Source organism: Cloeon dipterum, chromosome 4 (assembly GCF_949628265.1).
Source record: "Cloeon dipterum chromosome 4, ieCloDipt1.1, whole genome shotgun sequence".
NCBI lineage: Eukaryota > Metazoa > Arthropoda > Insecta > Ephemeroptera > Baetidae > Cloeon > Cloeon dipterum.
The window spans coordinates 6019705-6030212 of NC_088789.1; positions in this window are offsets into that span (position 1 = coordinate 6019705).

Below are 10508 nucleotides of genomic sequence, written 5' to 3' on the forward strand. Positions count from 1 at the left end.
GCACGGGACGATATGTGCAGGTTATTAAATATTTATACGCGCGGCGCCAGCGTAATTTGACTTTCTTTCTTTCCTGCACTTTTCGGCCATAAAGCGAACACGTCGCGCGCCTTTATTATGTGTTGCCAGCGATAATGATCCGGCTGCTGATGCAATTTCTGCCCGCCATGCATTTATTAATGCGCGGCTTTTATGAGCACAATCTTCCTCGCAGCCTCCAACAAGGTGGGACACACGCTTTTCAAGGGAAATGCATGCTCTCTACCATTTTTATACCTTTTAAAATCGACAATTTCCTCGATTTTTATTGACATCCCCACAACATCACAAAAGAAAGATTGAAGCAAAATCACTAAAAATTGGGAAAAGGCGGAAAAACGAAAATTTCAGAAAAAAAATCATCCCTTTCGTTCTCGCATACTCGACACAAGCAATATTTTTGTCCCCTTAATCAGGCCTCACCAGCAGCAATTCACCTGTCACCGCAACATCACAGCAACCTGGAAAAGCCCACGACCGTGGAAAACGAACTACTATTGACTGCACTTACTCAATCGAAAAATACAACATGTTGACACTTTTGACGTTCTTCCTGAATAGGATCAAGAAAAACAGGCAAGATAAAGGCATTTTCAGTGATTTATTTGAAAGTTGGACTTCTCGGTTCTAAAGAGTCATTCGTCCTGGTCTCGGCAAAATTGCGTAACTTTCAACAACCAAACGCGAATTTCCTTGTTGCAAGAAAAGGTTAACATTCGATTCGACAATGAAAATTTGGGTGTTTGTTGAACGTTGCGCAATTTGGCCGGGACCAGGACGCATTGATTTTTATTGTCCTCGACATGTTTCGGCTTTAACTGTCACTATATTCATGAAAAAAAATATTTAGCAACAATGTAAAATAATATCAAGCGTTAGATTTCATTCTGTCTGCGCATTCTAGGCTGATCCCCCTTTGTTTAGGTGGATTTGGGAAGCAACCAATCATAGAAAATGTTTTTTTATTTCTTTTAGTTAAAATTAAATGCAGCTTCCTTGGTGTATGACGTTGTTACGTATTTCCACAGAGATTCTCATAGAATTACTTAAAAATTAACAGCTGCTTACACACCAAGGAAGCAACAAATTCCTTGAGTACATCTGCTTTCGATGACATCTATCAATAAAAATTACTACATACTATTTTATATACATGGACATGCTATTTTTAATTTCTTAAGACGCAATGAAAAAGGACTTAACTCCAATTATGAGCGCGGGTGCGTTAAAATTAAAACCCATTAATTTGTAATTTTCGGTTGGTTAAGTTTAAGTGAGTATTCAAGTCTGAGGCTTCGTCCTCAATTAGGTTTTTATGTATTGATACTTCAGTAAACCCAGTGTGTCCCAGATTGATTGGAGACCCTCTCACTCTTTAAACTCACAAAAGTATACACCGAGATTTCAATAGAGTTAGCGCTCTTGGAACGTTTTGCTAATAGATTTTTTACAGTAATTTGAAGCAAATAATCACCAATTTTAACGTCCAACTATAGAATTTTCTCCATTTGTTTTAATATCTTTTTTTTAAAACCATCATACAACTTTTATAACTTTACTATTTACATTTATTGAATCGGCTTTTAAATCTGAGGTATTCGCAAAAAACCATGCCAATCCACGGAGATTTTTCGACGTAGTCAAAGCGGTAGGAGTTGGGCCGGTGAGGTAGCAAGACCGCTAGTTACTTTTAAAATTGAACCACTATAAAACATTTCGGAATGCGTTGTCGGACAAAAGTTGGCCGATTCTCATGCAACGCGGCGAGTAGAAATCCGTGCTGGCGGTCACCCAGGTAGTAAGAGCAACAATGGCCATGCTCTTCTCGGACGAACATGCATTGAAAACGTGGGTATTTGCTGAGTCAAAATGTATTCGTGTACTAATAAAAATATACGAAAAATGTTTACTTAACAAGTCTGGTCGTCAGCGGGCCGAGGAGGCATTGTGGCTTCCCAGAATGCACATAGCACACACATATATTAATTCGTGTATATATATACACACTTCGTGTGTGTGATTTTGACATGCATTGTTGGCTCGTCTCATCGTATCGTGACTGAAAAAGAAGCACAGACAAATGAGCCGAGATGAGCTACTGACGAGCAACATGACTGTCAAACCGTTGCTTCGTTGTTCGAAACTGGCGCCAGAACCGGACTTTTTCAGTCAATTCTACGGCTTCTCCCGGCAATAACAGAAAAATTTGAGTGCAGATTTTGAAAAAAAACAATCCGTTGGGAAGCAGCTGGGGCTTAGTGTGGCTGTCGGCTCAGTTTCGGATGCGCCCGGTTGTGGGAGACGGAAACGGTTTTAATCCGACGAATAATGTGTCTAATTCCGATCTATTATGTAATAAAAATTCTCTTCAGTGTTTGGGTGGCAATGCATGCTAACCAGTTGTAAAGCTCTGTATTTATACCACGTGTGGTCCGAAATCATTATGAAAAATGAACCCAGCACTTTTATAATCTCCCACAGCAGCAGCGAGCGTATACGAAAATAAACAGGCACAAAGCAACGCGCTCGCGCGGCAGAGCTGCATGGGAAAATTTTTCTCTCGACAATGGTAATTGCAAGTAATTCAGCGGGGCCCTTCTTACGTGTCACAACCCTTTGGTTCCATTCAAAAGCAGCAGCGGCTCCGCTCTCGAGCTGCCCGCCTGCTCGAGGGCTAATTAAAAAGAATTATTGGGAATTGGGTTTTTGGCAGAAGCATGGAAAAGGCGGGACACACCACTTTTTTGCACGCAGCCTCCTTTTCGAAATGAGAGAGAAGGCAGCGAGTGCGTCTGTCGCCCTCCAGGATAATTATTTCTAATGTTCTCAATTTTAAATCTGCACCCGTGCCGAGAAGATGCAATTTCTTTTTTCCCCCTTTTGAATTTACATGGATGGAAATAATGGAAATAATTCTCAATCAAGGGGATTTCTCCTTTTTTGTTTTTTATAGGATTGAGGGTTATTGCTGCGTGATTTTAAATGTAACACGACCATTCTGATTTTTACAATTGTTGATTAAGACATAAAAACAAATTCCCTGAAAGTTTCAGCCACATAATCGTAGAAATTTGCTGGAAATACAAATTTAAATACCTCAATTTGATTGTTACAAACATTTGTATCACAGAAAAGGGTGTGTACTCGCCAAATTTAGGTTTAGGTAGTGATAGTAAAATAAATTAAATGTACGTTCCTTAAGGGAATAGAGGCCCGTTGAAAAATTAAAAGGAGTGCACGATATAAGTAATTAAACAAAAACGCAGAGGAACCAAAGTATAAAATATATGCTAAAATTGCATAAAATATATATTGGTATAAATATTTTACTTGTGAAATATTTCAGTGGTAATTTTTTATAATTTTCTGCAGAATTATTATGTTTTTGTGCTGTAGCATTAATTCTTACAATTAGCTTTGTTTTTAATTAGCATAGAGAGGTGTAACATATCTGAATTAATATTGCAGTTTTGAAAATGTCTGAAAAATATTTCAAAACACCGAAAAGCTTTAGGAAATTTTCCGATTACAGAGAACGCAATCCCTAGCTGGTTGCAAATTCATCAAGTTTTGGTGTTCGAATCGGAGCCATTGGGGAAACACACAGAGCAGTGCTTGCCTGAGGCGTCGTCGCGAATGTGCACACAAATGAGCGAGATCAAAATTTATAAGCGCCGCGGGGGTGTTGACAGGCGGACGGGCGTGCTTTAAAGAAATTAAGGATAGGGGTGAAAACGGCGCTAATAACTCAGCATTAACGGCGCGCGAGCAGAGTTATGCGCCCCGGTTGGTCGCCTCGGCAACAAAACTCGGCGGTTGCAGGTGTAAATAAATAAAATAAATGCACACGACTTGCACGGATAAATTATATTTGCGCGCACATGCCTGGCAAGGTGTACATTAATGTGAGAGAACTGGAGTCTCAAGAGAGCTCGAGGCTAATTGTAATTGAAATATGCCCCGAAATTCCAACCAAATGGAAAATCCAAATATTGTAAATTAGGGGAAAATGAAAATAATGTGCGATTTTGTCACAACCAGGTATTTAGCATGATAAATATCAGGATTTGAGTCCTATCGAAATTTAATTGAAAAAAAAGTTTCAATTAATTATTGCTAATGCTTTCAAATTTTCAGCCCAGATAAATAGAAGTTCAGCAAAATTCGCAAAATTCCAATTATTTGTTCGTTTTAACCACCCACGTTTAAAAAAACCACCCATCTCACATTACATGTATAGGTAATGTTATTTTAATTTATGAACTTCACTTTCATTATCCTAATTTGAACGAGAGAGTGATACTAGAGGGACCTGGCAAGGGTAAGGAATACATTTGATTAAAATTAGAAGGCTTTAAAGAGCTTTGTTTAAAAGTGGTTTTGTCATAGGAAACAGTCTACTTACCTGACTATAATTTGTAGCTTTTAGACAGTTTTAAGCATATAATCGCTCAAAATTAAAAACGGATTCCATCCTTCTTTAATTTCTCATTCCAAAACGTTTCGGCGTGACAGAAGCACCCTTTTTCAAGTTAAAATTATTTTCAATGTGATTTTTATAGCCAAGAAACTATTTCCCCAGCTCTTATTGGCAATTTAGTTTGTGTCAGAATAATATTGAAACATTTTTACTAATTTTAGGTCGAATTTTCCTGATTTTTGTTTAGATAAATTTAGATCAAACATAAAATCATCATTGCCTTTGAAAGATTCTAATAATTTTTTAAAAATAAATCTCAGTGCATTTACTGCACGCTGTTTAATTCAAAAATAAATTTTTTAGCTAGCTCCTGACACTAAGTGCCCGCTTAGATATTCTTGTGAACCAAAATTTCTTCTTTGTTAAGTCAAATTCCCTCGGTTTGGATATCAGATTGAATGGTAATTAGCATTTCACGTTTGGCACGCTACTAAATTATGTGAATCAGGCTTTGAGATGAATTCAAGGGAGTTGCCCGGAGATAAGTTAATTAATTTTGTGTGTCTCGAAGAGGAGAAGGCTCGAGTGCGAGCAGAGCAGCCATCAGGCAGTGTTATTGCATTTGTATTCCAAGCGTGGTCGCTCTTGTAATTGTTTTCATTTGGTGTCGGGATACTTGTTGTGGCCGAATGGTCCCCCAGTGGTCGGTACTGATTACCTTCGCGCGCCTTTACTTAATGAAGAGCCCCATCAAGCAGAAGCGTGTCCAGCATCCGATATCTCATAGAGAGTGCCTGCCTGCCCACAAAAGTCGCCCGCGATTGCTCCTCCCTGATAATAATAATAAAAATGCAGAGAACTATTTATTCTTGCCGCGCCTTCCGAGTAGGAGAGATTGGAACAAAATAAAGCTGCTGTACGTGTTCAATTCTAAAATCGCCAATGCAAATTGATGGCCCGCATTTCCATTTCTAATTAACTGGATCCCTAAATGGACTGAAGCAGATTATTTAAAATATTGATTAAAGTTTTATAATTGGTGTATGTATTGTATGAGTTTTAAGTTGAGAATTCTATCAATGCGTATTTTTTGCTGTTGCAAATAAGATGGTAATTGATTCCGCGGTTGCATGCGCTATTAGTTTCCATTTTTCAATTCAGTGTCGCTGATAGTGGTAATTACGCGTATTGATTGAGCAGCGTAAAATTAAAAATAATGCGTTTATTATTTAAATATATACGTCCGTTTACACGGCATAATTGCAGCGATTACTGTTAAACTGACGCACCTGGCGTGACTCTGATAATTCTATAAATAACTTGTGTTATTGTAATCTTACAACATTATTGCCCTTAATTACACTGCTCGCTAAATAAATAGCAGTTCTATATTTACCCCGCAGGCTGACCCCTCGTTTATGAATGGCTTTCGATAAATATATCTTTCTAAGAAGTTATTGCCTCCGTTTGAAAAAAGTGCTTTTGCTGGTGGCACAGCAGTGCACACGATGGCTCAATTTTCTGTGAAGGATTAATTAAAACGAAATCAAACAACTGTGTAGCGGTCTTTGTACTCGCTGCGAGTGCCGCCAGCACACAGCCGAGTGTAATTAAATGAGATCATTTATCAAACGGCATAATGAGCTGTCACTCATTTCTCGGTAAACGCGCTCTGCTGTGTATAATATCTCAATCCGTGCATATCATGTGCGCGCGAGTTCGTGCAATTGTAAATATTCATATGTGAGAGAGTGCTGTGGTGTTTGTTCATTGTTTGCGAGCGAGCGAGCGCCGGCGGGCACGATGAGTGGCAGTAATTATCGCAAAATCCAGACGTTTTCGTTCGCACTCCAAGGCGTTTTTGCCCGCACCGGATAAATCAGAATCAACTGGTGCTGCAAAGTTTTTGTTTTCAACAAAGTCAGAATTTTATAATGATAGTACTGAGAATCTTTTTAGCATCTGGATTAAACGACATGAGTTAATAATATTATTCTAGAAGGTTTGCTGCAGCAGGATATTGACCAATTAAAAATTAAAAGATATCCGAGATAATATGAATGATGTAATAGGAGCAATCTAATTACTGTTTTGGCCTATTACCAGCTAGTCAAGTTTTTCTAGTTAAATTGTTAATAGAATTAATTTTCTCCTAGATATAAATGGAGCTTAATAACTTCTTAGTCAATTTTGGAGCAATTATTCCGGAAGTCTGAGGAAATTTCCTGTAAATGAGTAAATATACATACAAAAATACGGGAAAATAGACTGACTTCCGGATATCAATTATTAATGAAAAATTAATATCAAATGAAAATCATTAATTGGAGCAGAATTGATTGTTTTAAGGGGTGTTTGTTTCGAATATCGGGAATAAATTACAAAGTTGAAAATAACATTTTGAGACGTTTTACTACACACACAGGTTATGTATATTAGTGTTAATTTAATTAACTGACTCGTCTAAATAGGGAAACAAACTTGTTGAAAGAAGAGGAAAATTTGTCAATATCCTCGATATTCTATAAGTTTAAATCAATCATTCTTCAGCTGTTTTTTTGTGTGTGTTGCACAAACAAAAAACATAATATTTATTTAACTTTAATCGTAGAAAACGCATGATCACAGCGTGATTTTAATTTTTTTCTACTTCATCTTATGTTATGCAGCAAATTTTGCAGTCAGTGATTTCAAAATTTAAATATAAAAAAACTAACACATCCCTTTGTAAGAGAGATCAAAGTTTTTTCTAGAGTGGTTTCGATGCTGATGCCGAGGTTCTCGTTTTGTTAAGTAACAGTCGGCAGCTTAGGTGGCACAAATCATAAGACATTGGCCTGCTGGCATTATTTGTTGTCGGCTCGTTATTGCCGAGCGAACGTGTATGCGATGTAGCAAAGAAAAGAGCGATCGTTGGAAGAGCAGCAAAGAGCGCGCGGCATTGGCCATTTAAAGGGCGCTGCAAGAACATGACATGCATGCAGAGAGTTAAGGAGGACAAGCAGCTCTAAAGCACAGAGTCGTCGTCGTCGTTTAGTTAGTGCTGCTGCTGCTGCTGTTAAAAGGTACACGAAGGCAGGTGTGCCCGTGAGTGTGTGTTACACATAAATATATAGCCAGCTACAAAGGCCTGCACTAATTAAGCAGGCACTAATAAACGCGCTGCTGCTGTTGCCGGCGACGAGAGAGAGAGAGAATCTGTTTTTCGCTTCTGCAGCGCGCAGAGAGGGAATGTGCGAATAATTGGCCTTTTCCCAGCCGGTTTGCTGCCGCTTCTGGACAAACGAAACCCTATTTTGACTCAAGGGTTTCTTTAAAAAATGATGGCCTCGTGGGAGCGAAAATTTTAGTCAAAAAAGGAAATTCTGCTGACCCACACAACCGGTTAATTAATTTCGGAGTTCAGCAGTTGTGCGGCTTGCTTGTGTATGATTTGGCTTCAAGAGGCACACTCGTCAGGTGAGGCAACCAAAGCGTACCTGACAATTATTTTACTAGGCTTCATCAGGTCGATTTTTTAATTGCCTTTTAGTTACACTTCTATCACAGTATTTTCTGTAAAAAATGTAATCAAAGTAAATAAATCACGTTCCACGTCGCTGAACCGCACCTATTAGTTCTCTTTCCTGATGATGCAGAAAAAGTGCGAATATCCTCAAGCAGTGAAGTTAATATTTTGTAAAAATGAGAACCGTCGCGAGGCACTGGAAACATATCTCGATCGGTTGTTGTTGCTGCGAGTGCGAGAGATTTTTACACGCGGCGTGTATATATAGCGAGAGAAAGAGAGACAGCCGAGCAGCAGATTAAATTAAAGCCCCTTGAGCGTGTAAGTGTTCACCTTGTGGTGGTAATTAATAAGTTTTAATAATAAAGTCAGGCATGTTTAATTGCACAGCACTCACACTCGCAAATGCATTGGTCGGAGCAAGCGAGCGAGCGAGAGAGCCGATTTCTTCATTTGATGTGCTGGTGTTTGTAAAGCAGCGATTTATTTCTTAGCGAGCACAGTACAAACACACGCTCGATCGGGCTTTAAGAGACGTGTTTATTTGCTTATTTATTCATTACCGAGTGCATAGACGCTGCGAGAGCCACTGCTTTTGTTTTAATTGATGCCGTAAATCAGAGTCTCATATTAAAGCTTTGTCCGTATGCTAAACCATGCATTTTAGTTCCAGAGGCTAAGTCATGCAATAACATTTTACCTGTCCATAATTTATCCATGGAATCGTATTTTTCTGCGAGGGAAAATAAAACAAGAAGTGAGCTTCACGTCGGTAGTATTTCACACACTTCAGTATATTTTCTCCCCAAACACGGCCAATTTCTGTTACATGCATATAATTTGTGTTTATTTTTCACGCTTGTCGTCAGCACGGTAAATGTAAAAATAGGCCGGGTGTGCGGCATTAATCCTTCATTTCAGTAACACACCGCAGCGGGTAGCCCTCCTTTGCCTAAGTCTGTCCCTTGCCAACTGAAAATTTTCTATAAACCACTTACTTCACCAATGGGAAAGTTAAATCTTTGAGTCTAAACCCAGATTTCAGAACAGATTGCAATAATTTAGTTTAAACATGACGCAAACGGTCGAAACTTTTGTTTTCTTTCGGGTAAATTGAAGCGACCCTGGGGAGTGAAACGCAACTCGCTGTGTTTCGCTTCAAGAGAGCCCAAGGGTGTCATCCCCGCGCATCGAGTCGCCCTTCACGTCACCCGATTTTTTCCTCTTGAATGTCTGTCTGTCTGAGTGCGACAAAAGCACCGTGAGCTGTCCATCAAAGGCAAATGAGCGAGAGGCTGGCGTGTATATTTTCATTGAGGCGCACACTCCCATTCGCTTGTCATCTGGGCGCTTCGACAACGATTTCCTTCTGCTCTGCATGCATATAATACATGGCACACTACACCTCGGGGACAGCAATGATTTAATGTCACTTTCTTTCGTCTCCAGCACTTGTACTTCCTCCAACTTACACTTTACTAAAGGCTCTTTGTGGTAGAAAATGAAAATGTCTCAATCCAAGTATTTAAAAGAAGTAAAATTCAAAAATTTAGTCAAAAATCTGGAATCAAGAGACGTAGAATTTTTCAGAATCAGAAGCAGCGTGGTACAAATGGCCATATTAACGCTGACAATGAGCAAAGAGGGGTTTCAGGAAATTATAAAGTTACCAACACGGTGGAAATTATTGTTGCTCGCGATGTTTGTGATTTAGGTTGGATTTTCTTCTTCTCCATACATATTATTTGTTCTGAACTATTAATAATGGCCAACAATCAGAGAATTAGTAAAGCTGTACACACCTTCATTTATGCTATCATTAGTCTAAGGAAGATAATAATTCTTATGCCACACCGCCTTAACATTTCTGACGTCCTAAAGTGGCCGATTTTTGTACATATACGCACAAACAAACGAGGCAACTAACGCCAAAAAATTCAAACTTATTTTGATTTTAAAATTTGGATGCTGTAAGATTAGTTTTTTATTTTATAATCTAAAATTTAGATGGATCCTCCTAATTATTTGAATGAATATACTTTAAGATGTAAACAGATGATGGAGTCTATTATAATTGTTAGGAAAATTTTCGAAGTTTGCCTATCTGCTGAGATCCTGTGTACGTGATACAAGAGAAATAAAAAAATATGTTTATCTCAATTTAGATTTAAAAAATCTAACCCGGAAGTGTACATAGCCAAAAATGTTTAGTATCACCAAAAATTATTTAAAATACGGGTTTCAGCGAGTTAATATCTTATGATAAAGCCTGATGCCTTCATAAAGAGTAAATTTTTAAATTTATTTGTCATTTTACTGCGGGATGACGTTTTTAGATAAATAAATTAATAAATTGTTTTCTTCTGCAAAAAGTTAGCTACAAAAGTCTAAAATTACTTTGAATTCAGAGGAACGAAAAAGGTATCGTTATTGAAAAAATCCCGCCTGATCCGATTGAACTATTCGACAGCAGGTTTTCCCTGCTAGAAAAGCATATTGGCGATGGACGGGTGGCAGCAAATAGTGGCGGCAAAAGCGGCT